At 40.0% G+C, this 27,097-nt stretch overlaps 1 protein-coding gene and 1 pseudogene across 5 annotated transcripts in view; one reads left to right on the forward strand and one right to left on the reverse strand.

Moving 5' to 3' along the window:
• Positions 1-27,097, reverse strand: part of GRHL2 (grainyhead like transcription factor 2) — a 119,459-nt gene that overhangs the window by 90,037 nt on the left and 2,325 nt on the right. Inside the window, exon 2 of one of the 5 annotated variants that reach the window (XM_059672049.1) lies at positions 1,070-1,141. The exons of the other annotated variants lie outside the window; for them this stretch is intronic. The gene's annotated coding sequence lies outside the window, so the exon portion shown is untranslated. The remainder of the gene's footprint in view (positions 1-1,069; positions 1,142-27,097) is intronic. 5 annotated transcript variants of the gene reach the window in all.
• Positions 3,445-3,543, forward strand: LOC132220216 (small nucleolar RNA U3; annotated as a pseudogene).

The following is a 27,097-nucleotide window of genomic DNA, read 5'->3' on the forward strand; positions in this document are numbered from 1 at the left end:
ATGAATCCATAAGCCTGGGATGATATTGATGCTCTTCATGTTGAAAATATTTTGATATTCTCCATCCACCACGTAAAAGGCATAGTTTTTTTAAAATTATGAATTATAACACAAAACTTACATGTATAGGAATTAAGATAGTTCCCTTTTCAGATACACTAATGAATAAAATAGTCTGATCCACTGATTGAAGCATATCTATGACACATGCTCTTTTTCTCTCATTGTTGCCCTAGCTTTTCTAGTACACTAAGCATGATCATAGTCACCTGATTAAGTAATCCAGCACTGAGACTGAATTCAGAATCTTCAGGAAACTCACATCAAGTAGTAGAAACCACCACAAGGAGAAGGATGTCACAATGAAAAGTGAAGAGGGCAAGGAAATAATTTTTAAAATGTAGAGAATTTCGCCATGGCCAGGTGGCTCACTTGGTTGGAGCAACATCCCGTACACCAAACAGTTGTGGGTTCAACCCCCGGTCAAGGCACATACCTAGGTTGCGGGTTGGATCTCAGGTTGGAACGCATGCAAGAGGCAACCAATTGATGTTTCTCGTTCTCTCTCCCTTCCTCTCTCTCTCCTAAAATCAATTTTTAAAATTCAGAGAATTTCTAGAGACCGCAATCTATGGAATAACTAAAATGTGTGTACATGTGTGTATAAATCTAAGTTCAAAATATTTACAATTATAGGTGAATTTTTATTTTCAACTTTTCAAATAGTCTTCAATAATAAGAAGTCACACGTACTTATTGAGCACCTACCATATGCCAGATAGTGTTCTAAGCCCCTGACATGGGTTATAAAATCCTTAAAGTCAGGTATAGCCAACATGCCCTTTACACAGATGAGGACATTGAACAGCCAGTGCTAAGTAACTTGTCCAGGATCACGTAGCACTCAAACCAGGACTGCATACCAGAGATCTTAAGCACCCTGTCTATTGCCAATTCTTAAGCATGCTCAATTTTCATAATCAGAAGGGAGAAAAAAAAAAGGCACTTGAAAAGAGAGAACTAAAAACAGACTGAATACAAGAAACCAAGGTAACAGGGAATTTCTTACATGCAAGTAAATGAGAGGATTTCCAAATTCAGAGTTCTGGAGAAAATGTGCAAAGGGGAACTCTATCAACTCCTTGAAGAGAAGACAATGTGTTTAGGTTATTTGTAGAATTCCAAGGTGCCGTGCTGAAACATCCTGCGGGGTCTGCGCTATATCAGGCAACACAAAGGAGTCACTTGGGATGAGGGATAGCAACTCCCCATTATTCACCTTTAGTCTGACATAGCTAGAGGTCATCTTTTCCAAATGCCCTGTGGAAAAATGTTATACAATTGACATGAGAGAAATAGAATTTAAATAATTAGAAACTATTGGAAACATTCTGTTTCGATACTGACCAAAAATAGAGTTTTTAAAGGGGTCATTTTAAAAGCAAATCAGTTCTTAAAATTAAAAAGAAAATCTGTTCTTCAGAGGAACTTATTGTGCTCAAATCTCTAGCAGAAAAAAAATAAAAACAAAAAAAAAAAACCCGCACAAAACTCTCCTAAAAGTCTGCAGGAGCACACGCTCCCTCCCGGAAGCATCTGCCTTTCCCCTCCCCCTGGCCTCCCCGAGGCGAATTACCTTTGCCTTTCTCTCTCCGAAGCAGGGCCTTCCTTTTGCCTCTCGAGCCTATTTCTTACCAAGGCCCTCCTTTTGCCTCTGTAATTTGCCAGATAAACTTTCTCTTATAGTTTGAGAAAAGCAAAAGGCTTCAGGACAGACTTCCACCTCAAGACCATTTCAAATCTGAAACATTTCCCTGAAGTGAGAAATAATCATGTGTGTAGTCCATGTGGAAAGAGAAATTGGTCCAATTCTAGAAGATAGAAAGCAGAAGAGATTGAAATAGAGGAGAAGCCCAAGTCAAGGCGACACCCCAGCTCCGGCGCAGGAGGGGGTATTGCATACATGAGCACCAGTTTCCCACTAAGTCTGGAAACGTCTGAGTCTTCAGGGTCTATGACCAGGCCAGTCATACACTGTTGCTTCTGTTCTTTCCATACAGTGTACCCAAAGGAACTAGCTACAGCATTCACTCTTAAATACAGAATGATTTGGCCTTTGGGGGGCCCTAGGACTAGAGAGAGAAATAACTTCGTAAGATGCCTAGAGTAAATTTAAACAATCGAATGGAAATCAAGGAAAAAATTCAGCTTAAAACAACAGGAAAACCTTCCAATGTGTCCAACCCCCTTGGACCTCTCATCTGTACACATGCAGAGGAATCTTCCAGGAACCCTCAGCGCCTGTGGTCACTCCTTCACGTAAGAGAACAGCCTGCTCTGGAAAGAGTGAACTCTATTCTGCTAACAAACCCTGCCAGCTTGAAAGGTGATCACACTCTTCACGTTTAATAGAAGAACTAAGAATCACCAGATATTTAAGGAAACATAGCAAGAATGAAAGAGAAACTCCATGAATATCGAAATAGCTTATTGATGAGGAAGATAATGTTGGGTAGAGAAAATAATGTTTAAAAGAAGATACTGCATGTACAAAGCAAGTTCAGATTTCTATGAAAAAGAAATAACAAAACAAGATACATAATTTCTAAAATAAAAAAATAAATTTTGTATGAGGTTTGAACTGAAACGATCAAAAATATGTCATCATCTGGGAGATCTAAGCAAGAAAATTTTCTCAATTTTCAGAGAGAAAAAAGAATTAAGAGAAAAAGTTTAAAAGCATGCAAGAATAGATTCAGAAATATAATGTTCAACTAACAAGCGTTACAGGAGAAAGCAATGAAAAAGGTGAAAGGGGAAAATAAATAATCAAAGAACTAATAGAAGAAAATGTCCTCCAGCTGCAAAGAAACTTGCGTCTTGAGAATAAAGGGCTCCCAAACTGTGAAAAGAATAATGAAAAGAAATATGTGGAGCCATATCCTGTGAAATTTCTATGTTAAAGATTAAACAGAAAATATTAGCCCCAAAAAGATCCTTGAAAAAGAACTAAGCAACTTTCAACAAAACAAGTCAGCCAGTAAACTTCTCACCTGCGTCACTAAATGCTGGAAGACGAGAAAAGAGATTTGAACATGGAATTCTGAAGACAGCAAAAGATCAACTAGTGTGATGGCAAAATAAAGGCATGTTTGGTCATGAAAGGATTCAAAAGTTATTCCCCTCATATATACCTTTGGAAAGAATCATTCCACAATTCAAAGTGAAAAAAGACATTCATGCCCTGGCTGGTTGGCTCAGTGGATAGAGTATCGGCCTGGGGACTGAGGGGTCCCAGGTTCAATTCTGGTCAGGGGCATATGCCCAGGTTGTGGACTCGGTGCAGCCGATCAATGAGTCTCTGTCATCATTGATGTTTCTATCTCTCTTTCTCCCCCTTCCTCTCTGAAATCAATAAAAATTTATTTAAAAAAGAAAAGAGAGAAGACTATACTTTCAGGGATCATTTCTATAGTTCGTTACTAAAAAAGAAAAGAGAAAAGACATTCATGGGTAGAGAAGAAAAGTGATATAGCAATCGGAGTATCAAATATGCCAGTAAAATATCAAATTAGTATCAAATTAGAAAATATTAAATTAACTAACTACTGATCGTGAAAATAAAATTATACCACTAAGAAAGGATTCTTAAAGATAATACCAAACTAGGATGAAATATTTGAGAGGTTGTAAGAGAGTAGTTGTTTAAAAAGTATACTGAAGATTTTGCTTTGCTTTCTCCTGATGGTGATTAAAAAAAAATGTTTAAATGTGTTTATTAACGATTCAGTGACAGTAACTGCTATGATAAAGACAGGATATTGAAATTTTAGAGCAGCAATTCTCATATGTCTCTCAGATATTTTCAGAGGTCTGTATGGTCAAAACTATATGCATAATAATACTAAAACATTGTTTACATTATTCTGTATGTGGACATTTGCACTGGTGGTGCAAAATTAATGGTAGGTAAAAGTTTCAGTTCTTGACATAAATCAAGGCAGTGACATCAAACTGTCCCTGAGTCAGTATATTCTTATTGACACACAATAAAAACAAAGTAAGCAAACAAAAGATGTTAATTTCACTTGAGAATGTCCTTGATGAAGTAGTATAAAACACTTTAATCTCAAACTTCAGGTAGGCATCTTTCTAATATTCTGTGTGAAAAAGTGGGCAGCACATATAAAGCACTTCTACTACCTATGGAGGTACAATGCTTGCCTGGAGGAAAAGCACTTGTTTTTGTAACTCACTTTAAGAATTTTAAAGTTTATTCTAAGTGCATGAGGTAGGTATGCAGGATCTTTAGCAACAAAGCAACTTGATCAATATGTGTTTTAAAAACATCACTCTGGCTGCAGTAAATGATTAAAAAGAAAACAGGTGCTAGAAGACCAAGAAAGAGGCTATTGAAATGGTCCAGGAAAGAGATAAATTAAGGATTATTTTCTACCTAATGAAAAAAAAAATCATTTTTATAAGGTCTCAAGTTCTCCCTCTTCCCACCATCTTTTTTTTAATCTCGAGGCATTCAACATTTATGCCTTATTCTTTATTTAGGTACAAGTCTTAACTTTTACTGTCTTTGTGCAAGTGGGTATTACATCTCACTCAATTTGTAATTTCGCATAGTATGTGAATTAGTCTATATTCTCCAAAATTAACAAGAAAATATTCAATGGTAAAAACATTAGAATCTACTTCCAGCTTTAACAGATAAGAAAGTAGATTAGCGACCCAAAAAGATTACACAAGGAAGTAATGGAAAAGCCCATACAAAATCCACATTAAACAACACTGATTACACAAAATGTCTCTTCTATAAAATTAAATAGGGCAAATAAATGGGCTTTACTATACAATAAACTTTACCTAAAACAAATAATGCTGGACATAATAAAAACCAGATAATTCTACTTTGCCTTATTAGAATTTAGATGGGCTTCTGAGAACACTATGAGGAAAATAAAAACGAATCGCTTGTTTTTCCTCTTCTGGACAATAATCGAAAGCACTCGAAGATATTCCTCTGGCCTTAGATCTGTGCTTGAAGTTAAAAATTAATTTTAAAACTGCACATGTTATGTGAATGTATAGGAATATGCATAGGTATATATTCATATATTTTTTCTATATACATACTTAGGGTTGGAGTGTGTGTGTGATGCAGATGAAGGGGAGTAGTCTAGAGAGAAGAAGCAAAAAAGGAAAGGAATGCACAAAAAATATACTGTGTATAATATGATCCCATTTATGCATTAAGGGAAAGAGGGCTGGAGGGAAGAAGGAAGGAAATTGAAAGAACTTCCATACAGATTGATGGTTGCCAGAGGGGAGGTGGTTTGGGGAACTGGGTGAAAAGGTGAAAGGATTGGTAGTTACAAAATAGTCATGGGGAGGTAAAATACAGCATAGGAAATATAGTCAATAATAGTGTAATAACTACATATGGTGCCAGCTGGGTACTGGAAATATCAGGGGGATCACTTTGTAAAATATATGATTGTCTAACCACTGAAATTAAAACAACATACTATTGAATGTAAACTGTAATTGAAAAAACTTTAAAAAAAAACACACAAAAAACAACCCTACCTAACTTAAAAAAAGAGAGAGAAAAAAAAAGAATTTCTTCTCCAATAAATGATGATGTGGCAAGTAGTTGAGGGGTTTTATTTTATTTGTGTGTTTACTTATTTAAATTAGACCCTTACTTGAAACCATTACAATAAATTCTAGGCAATCTTTTAGTTACATTTAGTATTTAATCACACACACACACACACACACACACACACAAAATAGAAGAATACATACATGAATCTTTAATTTGCTCTTGAGTTTGGAAAGGGTTTGTTATGCATAAAAACAAGAATTTATGAAAAAATAGATAACTGATCATTTTAAAGATTAAAAATTTGTAGGAATTTCAGGTTAAAGACATCAGAATGAAATTGCATTACAAACTCACACAAGCCCTAACAAAAATGAATAAAAAATAGTGTGTGTGTATCTGAAAAAATTATCAGCTGCACAGTGAAGGTGCGCAACCACATATCATACAGTTTATCAGAGAGTACCAAAGGGAAGGAACAGAAGGTCCCTTACCCAAAGAAGTACAGGAGACAGAAGTTAAATCAACAAACTATGGAGCATTCTCACTAAAATCTCTCCAATATGGAGAGGAACCCAAAGACAGGTGGGTAACTGCTGGGGAAAACCCTTTGAGATAAATCATTTCCTCCACCATCACACTTTGGCACAGATGAAAAGAACTTTGGTCTTTCTAGTTTGAGAGGAAAGAGGAGAAGAAATGGAGAATGACCTCAACCAACTATAGGTAACTCTTATTGGCTAAGAGTGAATCATTCTGTACTGAAGGGACATTGATTTAGCACATGGAAAGGTAACTTGTTTCAGTGACTAGCAGAGATGTCTAAGATAAGGGCCAGGAGCCTGCAGAATGGTCATGTTTTACGACCAAACACACAAGGAGAAACCAAAACTCAGGTGGAGCTCCTGAAGAGTGAAGAGGAGACTCTGTGTGGGCACCACTCCCTGGTGCCCTAGCAATCGGTGCCTTTCCCCCTATCATTGGTTTTATAATGGAAAAGGTCACTTATAGGTAAAATAAGTGACATTAGGAGAAAGGCAATATGTGCTGTGGGTGTCTCCACCTTGGGAAAAGATGTGCAGGAGGGTTTGCAAAGGGCATGCTATACTTTCGTGGACAAAGCCCAGAAGCACGGGGGATGTTAAGCCCACGTTATGAATGAAGAGGACCACCTTGAGCCTGGAAGATCTAGACCAGGGGTGGGCAAACTTTTTGACTCAAGGGCCACAATGGGTTCTTAAACTGGACCGGAGGGCCGGAACAAAAGCATGGATGGAGTGTTTGTGTGAACTAATATAAATTCAAAGTAAACATCATTACATAAAAGGGTAAGGTCTTTTTTTTTTTTTTTTTTTAGTTTTATTCATTTCAAACGGGCCGGATCCCGTGGGCCGTAGTTTGCCCACGGCTGGCATAGCCCTTTGTCCCAGTGGAGTTATTGGGGCAGTTGTTTGGACACTTTCTCTGCCCTCTTTGTTGTCCTGGGGGCTCTGGTCCAGCCAGAGAGGTGAGGCTGAGTGGAAGGAACTAGCGCTAAATAACCTCAGTGGTGAAGAGGAATTTAGCAGGACTGAAAAGAAAATGGTGGATAAATGTGGTAAGACCCTTTAAAAGAGGGGAGACCGGGGAAGGGTTAGGGAGAAGACAGAAAGCTTCAGATGAAGTTGCAGACAACTTTCCCCTGCAAACTGTTAACAATGGCACCATCACGCACAGGCGCCCTTTTCTTTTAACCCTAGTGATGAACGGGAGCAAGAATGGAAATGGGAGGTGACCAAGCAAGACGACTGTCCCCAGCAGAAACAGAGGCCCCAGGACTTGACGGTCCAGTAGGGGAGGGGACAGACCTAAAACCCAAAGGCACCCGTACACACACAGGAAGAGGATGCCTTCTGCAAGTGGCGAGTGAACTCAATAGGGGACATCTAGCCAAGTCACTCACAGGCTCCACAGGCCACGCTGAGCTTTCCCACCCTATCCCATCTTCAAACGTCCAGGCTTTAAGCTGGCCTAGAAAGGGCACGCAAACATGTCTCAGGTGGCGGAAATCAGTAAAGAAATAATTCATTTTGACTAGATCATAACCAAAAATATTTTTTTGAAGAGAACATGTCAAGCATGAACAAGTCAAAAAGAAATGGCCTAGCAATCGGGCCAAACATACTACAGGAAATCAGACACATGATGAAAGCACACAGCATGCAAAAGAAAACAGAACTAACCCCTCCCTGAAAAAAAGGAATAAAATTCCCAGATATTACGTTATACTATAAAACATAATAAGAATATGAATTCAATAAAACAGAAGTGCAAAATTGATGGTACAGTGGTAAAAGGGGAAATTTCAGGGCGAAGAAAAAGAGAAGACCAAAATGATACCTTATAGAGCAAATAATACCAAGGGAACTGAAAATGGAATTAGTTAATAACAAAGGGAAGGCTTGAGATAGTCATAGTGAATGCAGAAGGGAAATAGAAATTACAGTCATTAGAAATTAATAACCAGGGACCGACAAAAAAGAACAAGGATGGAGATAATATAAATGTTCCAGAAGCAGAACAGCAAACAAAGAAAGAGAAACAATATTCAAAGTTCTAAAGCAGCGGTTCTCAACCTGTGGGTCGCGACCCCTTTGGCGGTCGAACGACCCTTTCACAGGGGTCGCCTAAGACCATCCTGCATATCAGATATTTACATTACGATTCATAACAGTAGCAACATGACAGTTATGAAGTAGCAACGACAATAATTTTATGGTGGGGAACTGTATTTAAAGGTACAGAAGGTTGAGAACCACTGTTCTAGAGGCTTCTATATGGCAGGTTGAACATATTATGGAAACCCCATTAAAATGATAGTTAAAGAGATCAAATGACTGAGACAGGAGGAAGAGGCCTCTATCAAACATATCAATTAAATAGGGGAGATGTAAATTAGAAGAGCAGCAACTGCCTCAGCAGAGTGGAGTGGAGTAGGGTGAGGCTTGATTACACGCAGAGGGACACACTAGAAGAAAGCCCCGAAGTACCATAGGATGTGAAAGTCTAAGGAATTGGAGGCAAGAGAATCTTGGAACGTGGCGAGTGGCCGAAACCAGGATTGGTTAAAAGTACATAAAAGAATAAATACCCCCAGATCTCTCCAGATCTCTTTCCCACCTCAAACTACCAGGCACCTACCTCCCAGCATGAATGGAAGGCTGAATCTCTGGTGACATGGAGCCCAAAAGGCAGGTGATTTGGAAGCACCAAGCACAGGAGAAGGAAAAGGCAGAGCCCCTGGCTGGAAACAGAGGGATTGCAAGGAAGCTTTCACTCTGCGGCCATCCCTGGAGTGCGCCTTGCAGTCTCCAGCAACAGGAGGAAACCAACAAGGGCCCAGCTGCCTCTGAAGGCTGAAGCTGGGCCTCTTCCCGACCGGCCCAGTCAACTGAATTCCGACCGGCCCAGTCAACTGAATTCCTCTGAGGACACAAAAGCTTCCTGAGGCTCTGAAGAAGCTTCCTTAGGCTACTGGGCATGCGGGGGGGGGGGGGGGGGGGGACGACACTTCCCCATAATCTCCCCCTCCTCTCTCCTGCACTCAGGGTCAGTCTGGCCTCAGGGCCTGGCCTCCTGCCCTTATCCACCCCGACCCCTCCACACAGGAACCCCCTTAATAATATTCTTGCATGTTTAATTCTATCTTAGTGACTGCTTCTTGGAAGATTCGAACTAACATATAATCTTATATATATTTTACCTAAACTAAGACAAAATCTCGCTTTTAAATACTGGTCTCAGTTCTATGCACAGGAATCACTGCAAAATTCTATTCTACTGTGACACCAGTTTTGCTAGTCAAATATCCATAAAGGCAGTGATGAGCTGTCCTGTGGTGTCTGTGTGTGTGTGTTAGTGTGGGGTTTAAAGGAGTGAAGGTGAAGGTAGGAGAGGTAAAATCTGATGAAGAAATGTTGAGACAACATATCCACTGATACAAAGGAGATCTGAAAGTAACTATTTCCTGGAAAATATAAATGCTGAAACTTGGCCTCAAGTAGAAAGCCTGAATAGACAAAGGAAGTATGGAAGACATTGAAAGGTTAACCAAGGACCTTCACCAGGCCCTGGCAACCTTCAAGGAATAGATCATTCCAACACTGAATTATTTCAGAGACTAATAAGACATGGAAAGTTTCCCAACTCATTCTAATCAGTTAGCATAACATGGATATCAAAATACAACAAAGATAGCATTCACCCATTTAGACTTACACACACACACACACACACACACACACACACACACACGAAACAAGAGACCAGCAATAATGACAGTATTTACAATAATAATATACCTATGATGACAATAATATGACAGCTAAAATTTATTGAGTGTTTACTATGTACCACGTACTATTCTAAAGGTTAGATACCTCAACCCAATGTTGGGAGGCAAGATCTCTTACTATTAATCTGTTTTATAGTGGAGAACTGGAGGCACAGAGAGATTAAATAACTTAGCCCAGGTCACAGCACTAGTAAGCAGCAGGACTGAGATGAATATAGATATGAAATCTTCAAGTAAGTTTTTATATCATAACACACGAGGCTTATCCCAGGAATACAAGACTGCTCAAAAAAGAATTATGATATTTATTTATGGATATCACTACATTAAGAGAATAACCAAGAACCTACAGTCCCATTATGCTTAACAATGAGACATTAAAACCCCTTTCTTTACAGACCTCCTCTGTCATCCCACTGTTCAAAATTGTACTTGACATCCTGAGCAATGTAATAAAAGTAAAATTTCAGAAATCTAAATTCTGGAAAGGATAAAAAAAATAATCATTACTTATAAATAACAATTATTTAATGGACAATTTGAGATTCAGTAAAAGAGAGGGGAAAGGAAGATGGATACATAGATAGGTATTAGACTAGAGCAGTGATTTTCAACCAGTGTGCCACAAGAATTTTTAAACCATGCAATACCTGATTATTTAGTCAGGCGCACTGCCCTCTTTTCCTTTAGATTGTCAAATAAAAAATGACAGCATCACCCTAGCCGGTTTGACTCAATGGATAGAGCCTCAGCCAGCAGAACTAAGGGTCCCAGGTTCGATTCTGGTCAAGGGCACGTACCTTGGTTGCAGACCCCTTCCTGGCCCAGGCCCTGGTCAGGGCTCATGCAGGAGGCAACCAATCAATGTGTTTCTCTCATATCAATGTTTCTCTCTTTCTCTCCCTTCCTCTCTCTCTCAAAAATAATAAAAACCATACCCTTGGGTGAGAATTTAAAAAAAAAAAAGTATGATTTTTATGATAGTGAAAACTATGGCAACAACCTCTATGTAACCTAAATGGTAAGTTGATGATAGTAATTCCTCAGCATAATGCTCCGCGGGCATTAAAATGTTTAGAAAAAACAAAACAAACTTGTATTATAAAGTTGAAAAAAAGAGAAAAAAATATGCAATATGACCAGTTTCAAGATTGCCCTTCATTGGCACAGTGCTCTGTAGGTTTCATGGGGAAGGCCATTACCTGTACTTTGCACATGCTAGACTTCCTATCAAACAACCCCTTACATTTACAGCGCTGAGAACATTTGTGTGTGGGGGGGGGGGGGGGGGAGAATATAGCATGCATCACATGAAATCCTAATCAAAGAATATATTTAAAATAAGTTCAACCTTCTACTGGAATTAAATATTTTTCTCCTTAATCAGTAGCCAAACTAAGTAAGCTGAATTTTCCTTCTCATGGCCTCACTCTTAGATCTGCAGGGAGGAAAAAAAAAAAAATTTTAGATCCAAAAGGTTAACCCTAAGAGGGAGATGGAAGAAAACAGCCTCGATATGTCATAGACCAGACAGCGAGTTCCTGATTAATGCAGCGGGCTCGCATGCCACCAACACTTAAAAAATAAACTCCTAATTGTCCTAGATGCTTTTCGTGTTGTATCTCAGATTAGAAAAGCACCCCACGACTTCCATAAATTGTCAGTTTCCACAGATGTTACCATGAACACTGTAAGAAACATGCATAAGACAGAGAACACAAAGAGATGTTGTAACCCACAGCTCTAGAGAAGTTTTCTAATACAAAGTTTAATTACACTTCCGCAGCAGCCGCCACTGAGCAGCAACAGCCATGGCTCTGAGCTACCCCATGGCCAAGAGCTTAACAAGGACCACAGGGTGACCAAGGTTGTGAGCACACACCGGCCCAGCCATGCAGGCACCTCACCAAGCACACCAAGTTCAAGTTCGTGCGGGGCATGATCGGAGAGGTGTATGGCTTTGCCCCAGTTGAGTGGTCCCATGGAGCTGTTCAAGGTCTCTAAGGACAAGAGGGCCCTGCAATTCATCAAGAAAAGGGCGAGGAGCCCTAACCAGTTTGGCTCAGTGGATAGAGCATCGGCCTGCGGACTGAAGGGTCCCAGGTTCGGTTCCGGTCGAGGGCATGTACCTTGGTTGCGGGTACATCCCCAGTGGGAGATGTGCAGGAGGCAGCTGATTGATGTTTCTCTCTCATCGATGTTTCTAACTCTCTATCCCTCTCCCTTCCTCTCTATAAAAAATCAATAAAATATATTTTTTTTTTAAAAAAAGAAAAGGGTGGGGACACCTGGGCGGGGGGGGGGGGGGGGGGATGAACAATGTCCTTGGCCACAGCCAAGGACTGAGTGCCGTCCCCTCTGTGTGTAATAAAACCTGTTCAGAAACTTGAGGGGGCGAGGGAATGAGTAGAGAATCCTAGAGATTTATCTTTGAAAAAATGGCCCTGCTACTGAGATAAACAACCAACGTGTTTCTTTACTGCTAATAATAGACCAAAATAAGCAAATAAAGTGAATGGATGAAAGCCTGACCAAACCAGAGGAATAAAAAAAAAATAGGGCAGGTCTTTTCAAATCAAAATAAAACAGAAAATTTGAAGACTCGCACTATTTTGTCTTATTTTGGACCTGCCTGCCTCCACTTTGCCCACAACTAATTACCTCAAGAATGAAAAGTAAAGGTGCAAGTTTTTCTAAATTATGTTTTCTTTCCCCCTAATTATATTGTTTAAGGTTCTCAGTCTCAGAAACTAGTAGTCTGTTTCATCTTTGTGGTCTCAGTGCCTGGCATGGTGCCCAGCTGTATGCCTGGCCTGGAGGCACTCGATAAATCACCGAGTGGAAGAGGTGTAGTGACTGCTCCCTTGTTGTTGTTTGGGGGTATTCATCCTGAACTCAATACCATCCGTCAGCGTGGAGAAATGGGCTTCCCATCCCGTGCCTGTGCCTGAGTTTCCTGAACTTGTGGGTTCTGATTAGGGAACCTGAGTGCAGACCTGGGTCGTTGCTTTCATTGGCAAAGGATGGGGGCTCTGAATTAGGGACTGTCCCCAAACCCAATGACTTCTGCTGGGAGAACAGACTGTGGCTGGACCTTCTGCTAATAAACTCTTTTTACTGATGCTGAACTCTCTAAAAACCCTCAAAAGGGCTTTTAAGATATCAAAATACTGTATATATTAAAAACAAACATAAAGCTCTCTTGAGATAGAAAATATAATTTGCATTAATGGAAAGAAATGCAATTCAGCCCTGGCTGGGTGGCTCAGTTGATTAGAGCATCATCCAGAAGTGCCAAGGTTGAGGGTTCGATCTCGGGTCAGGGCACATACAGGAATCAACCAATGAATGCGTAAATGGGTGAAACAATGAATCTCTCTCTCTCTCTCTCTCTCTCTCTCTCTCTCTCAAATCAATTTTTTAAATCTTAAAATAAAGAAAGAAATACAATTCAAAACAAGTTACCATTTTTACCCTACCAAATTGGCAAACTAAAAAAAGGATAATATGCATTGTTGAGGAAAGAACATGGACTCCTTCTCCCACGGATACACTGTTGGTGGGAGTGTTAATGAGAAGGTATCTGGGTAGCAATTTGGAAATATGAAAAAATGTTTTTCAAAAGAGCACACATTTAGATCAGGAATGTCTATTCAATGAAGTCAATTTCAAGGAAATAACTAAAAATGTGTGTGAAGATTTGGCCATGAGAATAATTTTTCAAATGCTGATTCTAACAGTAAAAAAAAAAAAAATGAGAGAACAAATCTAAATGTACAACAACAGGGACTGGTTAAACTGATCTGAACATTTCCATTCAATGTAAAACTATAGGGCCATTAAAAATATTTGTCATCATGAAAAGCAGTGACCAAGATTGATTTAAAAATAAGTTACTAAACATTATATAAGTTACTATCTTATCTCTACATACATTTGTATGTAATTGCATAGAAGAGAGTAAAAATATATAGATGTCAAAGTGTTAGCATTGTTAGCAGCGTTATCATCTCTGAGTGGTAGTTTTAGACCAGGGGTCCTCAAACTACGGCCCGCGGGCCACATGCAAATACAAATATTGTGTTCGTTCCCGTTTTGTTTTTTTACTTCAAAATAAGATATGTGCAGTGTGCATAGGAATTTGTTCATAGGTTTTTTTTTAAACTATAGTCCGGCCCTCCAACGGTCTGAGGGACAGTGAACTGGCCCCCTGTTTAAAAAGTTTGAGGACCCCTGTTTTAGAGTAACTATATTTCTTAATGTGTTTTCAATTAAGTCTGAATTAATTATCTTTCAATGGGTCTTTTAAATAACCTTAAAAATAAGGCTAAAATAAAGGAAAATGTTTTCATGAGTTAAGTCCATAAAGGTTGATCTCAAACTTTCCACATTTGAAAACAATGAAAGTACTTACACACACCAGAGGAATATATTTGATATAAGAAAAATTTAAAGCTCTAAATATTCTTTTTAATCATGAAATCAAATGATAAACAAGAAGTTAGGAACATGATAGCCAGAATTTTGACACAAGGATTAATAACTGTAGGTGTGTAAAGAGCTCTCACAAATCAATCATAAAAATATCAGCATTCTAATTTTCTTAAGTTTGAGTGAAAAATAAGAACAGGCCACAGCTATCCCACGTGGTGCATTTGTACAGATGTTCGAAGGTGCCCTTTTCCCTGGGCAGAGGCCAGAGGGAGCAGAGCTGGAGCTCAGCCCCAAGGTCCCTTCGCCCAGGACAGTGCCACGGCCATATGTAGTAGCTCAGGCAAGAGCAAGCTCTTCAATAAAAAGAAATATAAATGGCCAATAAATATCAGAGAAATTGCCTGACCTCATTAATTATCAAGCTGCAAAATAAAACAAAATATAGACGTTTGCCTTTCAAATTGACCCCCAAAAAAATAATAATAATAGCTGTCATTTACTGATGACACAGTATGATAAAGATACTCCCAAACACTATTTGGAGAAAACATCAAATTTTACAATCTTTCTAGAAATCATTTTCAAGTTTTGAATCAAGAACCTAAAAATACTTGTTTTTTATTCTTGTACTTCCAGAAACCTATTCTAAAGTAATAATAGATTTATTATTACAAAAATTTATGCACACATTGAGAACCTTAAACAATTAGGAAAAAAACACATAATTTATAATAAAGAAAAAGCAAAACAACCTAAATATAAAAAGTAGAAGATGGTAGCTGAAACCGGTTTGGCTCAGTGGATAGAGCGTCGGCCTGCGGACTGACGGGTCCCGGGTTCGATTCCGGTGGAGGGCATGTACCTGGGTTGCGGGCACTTCCCCAGTGGGGGATGTGCAGGAGGCAGCTGATCAATGTTTCTCTCTCATCAATGTTTCTAACTGTCTATCGCTCTCCCTTCCTCTCTGTAAAAAGTCAATAAAATATATTAAAAAAAAAAAAAGTAGAAGATGGTAGATATTATCATTAAATGCTGTGTAGAAGAATACTAGTCAGTAAAATGATAATAATATAACATTAAATGGAAAATGCAGAATGACATGAATCATGTAAAAAATGGGGGGGGGGTCATAATTTGTATACTCTTTTATAACCACATTGACATGTAGGTACACATTAGAAACTGTATGAGAATATATCAATGTTAGGGTCCTGGAATTATGAGTGTTTTTTCTTATACATGCTTTTCTCCAGTTTCCATTTTTAACTCAAGCGCATATATTTTCTTCGAAATTAGGAAAAAAAAGCCTCCCCTAGATATGGCGCTTAAAAAGGAAAACATGCGAATGTAAAACTGTGTGACAAAACAGTCACAATAGAAGTCAGCCTGCTCTGTCGCACTGAAAGCAGTGGGGATTCAGAAATGCTTCAACACAACGATGTTACCAAATAATCCATCGACACAATAAAAATCTCAGAATCGTAAAAACATTGTCAATTTCTTCCCTATTCCAGGAATAGTTGGTACAACAACAAAATCTGGTTAGTCCTGAAAGCTCTGAACAATACATTCAACTTGGTTCCCTTGGCCACGCGTGGGTATGCTGCAGGAGGAAACTCAGCAACTTGTAATTAAATGTTTCCGGGGCACCGAGCACATGGGTATTTCATTGTTTAGGGAGGATCAGGAAGACAGAGCAGGTGGGTCTTTTAAATGAGGAAAGAGAAGAGAATGAGGAAAGGAAAGAGAAGCCATGCTATCATGGCTACCCCAGTTCATTGCAACGTCAGGATACTAAAAGAGATCAGTGAATTGTGTACCGAAATTTGAGAGCACATTTGTGGTTTTGTGTGGCTGAGTAGAACACAAACCACAGTTGTTGGGTTGTTTATTAAAACTGACGGTACACACAGGATAAAAAGACAAAACATAGCCCTTCCCTCATCTTCTTCCACCAGCCCTATCAGGATCTGCGCTTTTATTTAGACTTTGAACATCCAAAGAAGATAATGGTTTTTGAAAATGTCAGCTACAGTATTTGTGACCTGGTGAATTCCTGCACAGTGAGAATTAAAGTGTGCAGGAGGGGGTGCCAGATGAGTGTGGGAGAGAGAGGGGGCAATTGCCAATTTCACTTTTGCGTCCACAACCAAAAGGCAGACCTAATGCTTCTCTGTTTCACAAACTGTATTAACTCCCGCAGCCAAACACTGCTCTGGCTTTGCTCACATTTACAAAGTTCATTTCCATTTCTTTTGAAACCTCCCTTTTTTAATTTTTTTTTTCCCTGACATGATTTGGCAACGACAGGATCCCGTGAGGCCATTTTCTCCCTCCAAGTCACATCGTGTACTTTTTGTTCCCTGCTGTGGATGCTCCTTGGATGTGTTGATAAGCAAATCAACTCACATTTGCGACAAAGCCTCCATTAAAGACTGCCTGCAGGACATCCAGTGATGCAATCTCCTCCAGCTTAACTAACAGACTCCAGCCTGAGTCTGGCATGATCTATGTACCAGCTTGTAGAAGCAGGTTGATGAGTCACACACTTGGCCCTCCGGGGGGAAAGCAAGCCTACACTATGGAAAAAATAAATTGTAGTTTAAAAAAAATAATAATAAAAACTCACCTTTGCCTACAACTACTTTTTGTTTTTACAGAAAGTCATATTCCAGGCTCTCCCTATGCCTCCAAAAGAGTAAACACCACGTGGACCCACCACCGAGTCTCTCCCAGGAACGTTTAGGTGGTATCTGGAAGGTAACCTCCTTGCAGAGAATTTTCTCCAAGGGTCGCTAGGCAGCCACATGGAGCCTCCTGGGGAGAAGAAACAGGGGTTTCTCTCCTTAGTCATGCCTCAGCTTCGAGTTACACAAAGGTGGGACATTACCACACCTGTTTTGTGCTATACTGAAAAATAGTTGGGTTGGAAAATTGGGCAAATCCGGAAAGACAAGGTTGTTGAGATACAAACCAAACTAATCTGCAGGTGAGTGAGGCATAGTGCAGAAGGCACAGCGTGCCATGGCTGGGTCAGGAGGGAGGCAGGCAGGGACCACTGCAGGCACCAGACCCATTCCACCCGAAGCTAGCAGGCAGGCTTTCCCACTTTATTTAGGGTACGTGTGTGTTATTTTTAAATGTCTCCAGGGCAGAATGACTACTTTAAGAAACAACCTTTAGCCCTAGCCAGTTTGGCTCGATGGATAAGAGTGTTGGCCCATAGACTGAAAGGTCCCAGGTTCAATGCCGGTCAAGGGCACATACCTCAGTTGCAGGCTTGATCCCTGGCCCTGGTGGGGTGCGTGCAGGAGGCAACTAATTGATGTGTCTCTCTCACATCGATGTTTCTCTCTCTGTGTCTCTCCCTTCCCTTCCACCATGTCTTAAAATTAATGAAACAATATCTTCGGGTGAGGATTAACCAAAAAACAAACAACAACAACAAAAAACCTTTACATGTTTCTCCTTATAATTTCTCTATGAAGAGCAAACTACTTTTAACCTACTGTGGTTTTATTCTTTATGTTTAATGCCTATAAGCATTCTAATAAATGTCATAAACCTTTCCTCCTGTCATTTTTCTATAATCCTTTCTAATAAGCTGGGCACTTGTTGTTTTACTGATTTTCCACTATCAAAAATAATGCTACAATTAATAGCCTGATTAATAGATAAATCCTTAAAACTGGAATTCAGGTGTCAACAGGTTGGCCCATTTCAAGCAGTTTTGCCAAACTGCTTTCCACAAAGTTTGTAATAATTTATGATCCTCCTAGAAATGTATTTTCTTCAAATCTAGTTTTGTTCATCGTGGCCAATTTGAGAGGGAAACTTGAAACTTCCCTGCTCTGTAATCTGTATTTCCTGGATTATTAATAAAGCTAAATATTCTTTCATATGTTTATTAACCACTTCTATAGCTCTCATGAATTATCTACATGTATTATGTAACCATATGTCTATTGAGGCATTTGTCCTTTTTAATGTTTTCAAAATGTGTGAGACATACATATTTTCACCAAGACTACAAAGCAGATAAAAAATCATGGTTTGCAGAGGAAGCATAAATATATTTAAGAGGTCTTGTAACCTATCAGAAGTCCTTCAAAAGGAGAGCTTCCCAGGGGCTCCAGTCTCTTTTGTCCTGGAACTGCAGAGAAAATCAAATTCAGAAACGTTCAAACCCTACACACAATAGGGTACCAGAGAAGATTTTATTCCTGACCTAAATACATGGCTACTGTGTGCTCTGATGTGAAATCATATATTACTGCGTAACTGAAGTGACACTGCCGATGCTACTCTTATCTTTATGTCATTTAACACCTTCTCTGAACACTTACTAAACGACTGGCTTGGCACTATTGTCTGGCCGTGGGTGTCGCTACATTAGGTTTTATTAAGAGGAGGAGAATGCCGAAACCGGTTTGGCTCAGTGGATAGAGCGTCGGCCTGCGGACTGAAGGGTCCCAGGTTCGACTCCGGTCAAGGGCATGTACCTGGGTTGCGGGCACATCCCCAGTAGGAGATGTGCAGGAGGCGGCTGATAGATGTTTCTCTCTCATCGATGTTTCTAACTCTCTATCTCTTTCCCTTCCTCTCTGTAAAAAATCAATAAAATATATTTAAAAAAAATAAAAGAGGAGGAGAAGGAGAAGAAAAGTGAGAAGGGAGGAGAAGAGGAGGAGGGGGCAAGGAGGAGCAAGGGGAGAGGAAAGGGAGGAGGAGGGGGGTGAAGGGGGCAGGAGAAGCCAAGTTGTCCGTTTGCCTAAGGTTCGGTCTTACTAAACGTCATTCCACGTTCCATCCGTTCTGCTATCGCCTCACTCTCACTCCAGGAGCCTGCCTCGCATGGGCTTCCTGGACTCTCGCCAGAGGAGAGTTCTCGGAGTACCTGCCAGGCCTTTCCATGTGCTTCACTATTGTGCCCTTTACCTACCAACCCAGTGAGGCTGTGCAGGGATCCTCTGCGACAAGTAAAACCTTGATTTCACCACCTCGCTGTCCCTCTGAAATCCATGTGGCCTCTGAAATCGTCCCACCGCCAGAAGCCTGTTTGCCATCTTCGTCAGACCACCTTTTATTTTGGTAAAGGGGCGTGGGGGCATGTGGGCAGAAGCAGGCCCCACTGTGCCCTGTGCTCTCCCACCTTGCTAACATCCGCCCCTCTCTGTGAGCCCTCAGCCCCCCTCCCCGTGCCCACTGCCCCGGCCCAGACCCCTCTGGAGGGAGAACAAGAGTCACCGAAGGTTGGAGCGGGTGATTCCCCTCAGAGATCATTTAGTTCGACTTCATTTTACAGGTGAAAAATAATGAAAGAAGACTCCTCTGATCTTATTGGCAATACAGGAAAGAGGCAAAAGCTACCTGTGTTGCTTGCTTGTTTGAAAAGTTAGATCCAACAAGTACAGAAATTATTTTATGGGCTCACTTAACTGGGGACTAAAAACACCGATTTGGGGTGAGCACGGGAAGGAAAGTCCACACTAACTCACATTAATCTGATCAGAATCTTAAACGGGTATTTCATATCCTCATGTTCATATTTTAAGAAGGAAACAGGCAACGTGTCCCCTGTTTTCAATCTCCCTACAAAAAAGAAAACAGCATATTTTTTTCTAATTCGTCAGAACTTCAGATTTTCAACTCATCCTTACAACCCCAACATGCAGCACAGAAGAAAGAATGTAAGGCGCTTTTCTCAAGTCAAACCTTTACCTCTAATTCCAACGCTTGGTTACTCACATGCCCGCCCGCTGGGACCTCCTAGATCTAGGGTTCTAGGCTTCAAGTTAGAAGCAGTTCCCCAGGAGGACAAACAGCCACATGCCTCCCGACCCACCCCAGAACCCAGCCTGAGCACGGTGACTCTCCTACTGCAGAAGCACGGGCCACTCACCTGCGGCTAAGCCATTTCTTCCTGTTCCCTCTCTTCCTCTCCTTTCTCCCGTCTTCCCTTCCCTTCCACCTTCCCCTTTTCTAAAACCCCAATCTAAAGCCAGGGGCCTTTAAAAACAAAAGGCCCTGGCCCTGGGGGATTAGCTGTGCTTGTGCATTCAGCGCTCATATGAAAGGTGGGCACCAAAATAAGAAGCAGCAACGAGAACCTTGCTTTCCTTCTCTGCTCTGAGGGTGTCTGCATTCACACTGGTTAAAGGAAGCATTTCCTTAGAAGTGAAAGTGAAGTCAGCTCACTTGAAAAGTGCTCCCCACAAAGTTCATTGCCATGTTCATTATAAAGTAAAATAAGTGATTGCTTTCCGGACCCTCTCCCCGCGCGCCCCCTACCCCCACCCCCCGCCTCCCCGCCCATTCAAATGCACAATCTCCATACCCAACTTACTGTCAAAATGTACACTGAAATCCCCTGAAATGAACCAGTTTTTCTAGTATTTTCCATAGAACTCCAAAAATGTGTACTTGATTGGTATTGTGTATGACACATCAAAATATATTGTTTTTAGAAATATGGCTCTAAGCCTGTTAGTCTCCAAAACACTTCTTAACCCTCTTACCAATAAAATGGAGGGGGAGAGGGGAAATAGATCCCCAGAGACACTTTCTTGCTTCTATCCCATTTAACCCGTTATAGTTCAGTCCTTCTTACCATTAGCCATTAAGTGACTTACACTAGAAAATGTAATTTCCTGGTAATGGATGATGGATAGATGGGTAGATAGATAACTTGACCGATCTATCTGAACCAAGGAGCTGGGACATCTCTAAAGCATGTGAATCTGATGTTAGGTAGTTAGTCAGTGAACTTAGCACTTACATGATCAGCAATTTTAGTAATTGGCTTGTGTGCCATGAGGTGGAAAAGATCAAAATCTCATGGCACACAAGCTAATTACCAAAATTCTGCAGCACACCAAAAAATATATTTTTGCCAATTTGACCAAAACAAATAGGTATCGTTTTGATTCATTCATACCAGACAGCTATTGTGTTGGCTGTAGTCATTTATTTGACAATCTAAGGGAAAGAAGGTCAGTGCCCCCCTGACTTAAATAGCCATGTACTGCATGTTTTAAAATTTTTAGTGGCACACTGGTTGAAAATCGCTGCTCTAAAGGCAGGGCAGGTGCAGTGTAGGGTGAATCCGAATTCTGGGTGCTTAAATATGAAGAGTTGTGAAGCTGTCTGAGGGACTCCCAGGTACAAGCTGTCATTACTAAGCAACCCATTAGTCCGCCTGAGCCAAAGCAAAAATTCCTATTCAGCCTGTTGCTGCTCGCTAAGGAATTTTTCCTGGACATGTTTGCCAAACCAATCACTACTCTATCGCAGCTTAGGCCTAGTTTTTAATAATTGAGCAGGAATCTTTGAATACCTTTTGAAAGGGAAAAGAGTGCCCACACCCCAAAGTGAGCGCCAAGTATCATGAGTGAGAGCTGTAATTGACTTAGGATGAGGCTTTCCTTAAATTAAGAAGAACTTAAACATTTTCCAAGGTTAGACTTAGTTGACGTAAATTAGATGGGGCAACAACATCTGCTGCCATCATCTTCATTCCTGGCTTCGGAAATAAGGACAGGTTGCTGATCATGTAAATGCTGAGGTCACTGACCAACCACCTCACATCAGATTCACATTGACCTCTATGCATAGAAGCTGCTTGTGCATGTGTCGATCCCCACTACGTAATACAGGAGGGAAGTCAGGAAAGCGTCATCAGCAAACAGACAAAAGAAAGGAAGGAAAGGAGGAAGACAATGTTGGTTCAAACTAGGAAGGAAGAGATTGAAAATACTACTTAACAAAATTGTTCATTTTTCAACCAGATGTATGCCTAGCTATAGAGGAACCGAAGCATTTGCTTGAATTATCTAAGACTTTCTAAAAAGATTTAATAACCTAACATCAAAATAATAATTTTGTTTAAATTATCTATAGATTTCAAACAAATACTTATTGGGCATCGTTGTTGTTTAAATGTTTCTACGTATGTCTGACTTACCTGGCTACTTGTTTCAATTCTCCTTTTGACTCTAGGGAGTCTAGTAGAAATTGTTAGATATGGCTCCTCAGGGGCTGCTCTAGCACTTACTCTTAATCCTCCTTAAGTCACATGGCACAGGGCCCATTGGAGTGGCCTGATCTCCACAGTCAGTTTCAAAGAGGACCTAATTATAGACCAACAGAAGGCCTCCTACCATCTTATCAGGGCAATACTTAAAGCTACCATTAGCTCTAGAAATGCAACTGCAACCAACATCCCATGAAATCATTTCACCAGGGACCAACATCAGATCAGACATTGTTATCTTTTTCTTTGTGTTATAAAGTAGAATCTAAATTCAATGAAAGGATTGTCCTGGCCTTCTAACTCCATTCCAGCTCCCTGGTGAGTGGGATCCAGCCTAAAATCTGAGTTTAGCTATGTGTCTAGCAGAGGCCCACCTGGGTGACATCACTCCAAATCAAGTCTTTAGCAGCTCTGGAAACACTGACCTGTCAAGGTGACCCCATGCTTCCAGAAGGGGCAGTTCAGCAAGCAATGAAAGAAAATGACATTGAGAGGAGGCCTAAGAATTCATAAATCCAAGTTATTTTATCAGAAGCCACTCATCCAGAAGCATCATAATAAATCTATAATAATAAAAGCATAATATGCTAATTAGACCGGACGTCCTTCTGGACAAAGCCAGGGTTGCGAGGGAAGCCCAGGTCCTGGGTGCTGGAGGAAAGCCGGAGGAAGGAAGGCCTACTCTTGCACGAATTTCCTGCATCGAGCCTCTAGTAGAAAATAAAGCCACCAAGTTTTGTTTCACTTACACACCAATATACACTTGAGAAATTGCATATAAATTGAATATATCATGTGAAGTAATGTTAAGTACTCACTGAAAGCATTATTTGGCTAACTACCCCAATCATAAAAGGTACCAGGACATTGTTTAAATGCAGATGCCCTGTTCCCTCTCTGGAGAATCTGATTCCACAGTTCTGGGGTAGGGTCTCGGTGCTTGTAGTTTTACCAAGCGCCTCCGGTGATATTTTTGTAACAAGATGAATTTGGGAGGCAGTCATTTAAATTATTCCTATGGAGATTTCTATTATTGAGCACATACGTAATTGTCTTCAATTTTAAAAAACTCATCCAGATTTTCATGTTGTTCTCTAGCATTTTCGTATTTTTCAGATCGGTTGACTGCCTGTATATTAGTTTACTGAAGATGAGAAACTAACCAAAGCACACTGTTTGCAAAGTCTCAGCTTCAAACAATGGGCAAACCTGTGTTTTCTGATAGATACAAGTTGGCAGAAGTTGACTGTGGTCAAGAGGACGGCATGAAAGGCAGACCTTATTTTTGTTGGAGGTGAATGTTAAAGGATTAAGATAGTCCCGGAAGAGTGATAAGTTATCCTCAGAGTTTTAGGGAAGCAGGACTGTCAGGGTAAACACCATCTGTACTTGGTCCCTCTTCTCCAGTTCTGATTCCCAGGGGTCTTCTGGAATGGCTTCATTTATTCGTCTCTAAATTAAGGAGCGTGCGGAATTTAATCTATTGAAAGGAAGAGAACACTAGACCCTAACCATTAAATTGAAGAAACTCTGGGAAACACAAAACTGACGTTATTAGCCGATTATTTACTTCTTGACTGCCAGGACCATTTATAAATATAATTTTTTCCTCCTTTTCACTAGCACGCAGAGAACTGATTGTGTTAGTTTACTCAATGAGACCATCGCCTCTCTACCTCTCTGCTTCACCCACACTGGGCCCCTTCCTGACGCTAGAGCTTGCTATGCACTCTCCCAGCTCAGGGCCTGTGCGCTTGCTCTTCCATCTGCCTCTACAAAACACTCGTATCCCAGGTATCTTCAGTGCTTCGTCCCTCAATTCCTTCAGGTTTCTGCTCAAAGGCCTCTCATCAGAGACGCTATCCCTGACCACTTTCTATAAAACAGATCCCTATTATGATCAATTCCTCTGACCTGCTTTGCTTTCCTTCCAAGCACTTATCACCATCTAAGTCAGAGGTTCTCAACCTGTGGGTCGCGACCCCTTTGGTGGTCGAACAACCCTTCACAGGGGTCGCCTAAGACCATCCTGCATATCAGATATTTACATGATGATTCATCACAGTAGCAACATGACAGTTATGAAGTAGCAACGAAAATAATTTTATGGTTGGGTCACAACATGGGGAACTGTATTTAAAGGGCCAGAAGGTTGAGAACCACTGCTCTAAGTTATTATGTACTTCCTGATTGATTTACTGTTTGTTTTCCCGAACTAGGAATGTAAGCAGCACCAGGGTGGGGACTTTGTTCTATTCAATAGTGAATCTCAATGTGGGGATCAAAGCCTGGAATATAGTGCCACTTAAGACATATTGGTTGAATGAATGAATGTGTATTTTTAGTGGCTTAAGAAAAGATCTGACTAATTCTTAATATTTGTGATCTTAAAAGACATTTTATATAGCCAAATGGAAACAAACATATACATTTATAAAACTAAAGAGTAAAAGTTTAATTTCAGAGTTTCACCCCATTATTTAAGAGGTTATTCACATGAGATGTTTTCTGTTAGGTGTTTTCTGTTTCCTTTCTAGAATAATGGCCAGACTCCTTAAGAAAAAGCACACAAAATGACTAAAATTAATTGTCCTTGACAAAAGTAGGGTGGGTAAAGAGAAGGGGGATTGATATACCATGACCTGATAAATATACTAATGTACTTTCTTTTAGTAACTTACCAGATATTGCCTTATTTAAAACTATGTCTGTTGAGTTCAACATCACTAATCATTGGGAAAATGCAAATTTAAACCACAATGAGGTATGACCTCACACCTGTCAGAATAACTATCATTAATAAATCAACAAACAAGTGTTGGGAAGGATGTGGAGAAAAGGGAATTCCTGCACTGTTGGTGGGATTGTAAATTGGTGCATCCACTATGGAAAAGAATACGGCGGTTCATCAAAAAAATTAAAAATAGAACTACCATATGACCCTGCAATTCCACTTCTGGTCCTTTATCCAAAGAAATCCAAAACACTAATTTGAAAAGACATATACACTTGCTATGTTTTTTTGCAATGAAATATTATTCAGCCACGAAAAAAGAATGAAATCTTGCCATGTACAACAACATGGATGGACCTAGAGGGAATTATGCTAAGTAAAATAAGTCAGACAGAGAAAGACAAATACCAAACAATTTCACTTTATATGGAATCTACAAAACAAAATAAACAAACAAAACAGAAACAGACTCATAGATACAGAGAACAAACAGATGGGAGGGAGTTTGGAGGATGGGTGAAAAAGGGAAGGGATTAAGATGTGCAAATTGCCAGTTATAAAAATAGTCATGGGGATATAAAGTAGAGCATGGAGAATATAGTCAGTAATATTGTAATAAGTATGTATGGTGTCAGGTGAGTACTAGACTTACTGGGGTGATCACTTTGTAAGTTACATAAATATCTGATCGCTATGTTGTATACCTGAAACTAAAATATTGTATGTCAACTATAATTAAAAATTCAAAAATTTTTTTTTAAAATTATGTTTGTCCATGTCTCACTTTCTACTGTATAAGCTTCTTATGTATATGGCCCATCTTACACACCTTTTTATTCTCCTATAATTTCTATCTGAATATGTTGCAAATAGTAGATAATCAGAAAACATTTATGTAATGCAAAATAGCTATGGGTATCAAATTATATATATGTGCACACACACACACACATACATACTCTCTGATTATATATCTTATATATGGTAGTGAAATAAGTTTCTAAATTATCATTGCCTTGCTAGAACACACTTGTTGGCAAAAGTGATAAATCTTCATAAAATCTAAGAAAGGGGAACAGAGAATTTTGAAATATGTCCCAAGACAAACTGTGCTAAAAAGACTTTGCTTTAATTAGCGACAGCTTCATTGCAGGACATGAAAAGCAGGACCTTTCCATCTGAAAAGTCCACAACTGTAAAAAAATAAAATAAAAATGATGCAACTACTTCAGTCTAGACGTGCCAACTGAAATGATCTTCGTACGCTATCCAAAAAATTACCTATACTCTGACAGGTTTATGGAAAAATATCCTGTGTGTACTCCTTTAGGTTACTTTCAGAAAAGACAGACAGGCCTCCTAGGCAGATGTACCAGGAAGCTGACAAAGAGCAAGCTTCCAACCCTCCCTTGCCAGGAGGAAGACCCAGCAACAGCTCAAGGATTCTTCTCCTTAAGAGTCCACACCCCACCCCGCCTGACATCCACAACTGCATAAGCTTCCGGTACATAAAACCTGGACCCATGCCTGCCAGTCCTCCATTAGATTATGAATATTAAGAAAACTAGGCTATCATTTGCAAAAGGGAACCAAAATTCATTTACTAATTTCCAGCATCTCTCTCAATAGTCCAAGCAGAGTGAGGCAAGTGGGGGTCTAAAGGTGCTTCTCTTTGCAGCAATAAGTTGAGATTTTGTTTTTCCCACCCAGGATGCAAAGTTAACTCTTGGAAACCATAAACAGGTAAAAGATAGATTTTCATTAAATGTGTACATATGTAATCCTAGGTAGTTATTACTCATAAAAATCAAGTAATGCATGGTAGTGAAACCAGACCGCTAGCGTTTAGAACTTAATTTCAATACTAACTAAAGTGCCCTTCTGGGTGCTAAGTGTAACAGGTGACAATAAATCCCACCCGTCTTCATTCCTAAGTCGTCCCAGTGG

This window comes from Myotis daubentonii, chromosome 17 (assembly GCF_963259705.1).
Source record: "Myotis daubentonii chromosome 17, mMyoDau2.1, whole genome shotgun sequence".
NCBI classification, from domain to species: Eukaryota; Metazoa; Chordata; class Mammalia; order Chiroptera; family Vespertilionidae; genus Myotis; species Myotis daubentonii.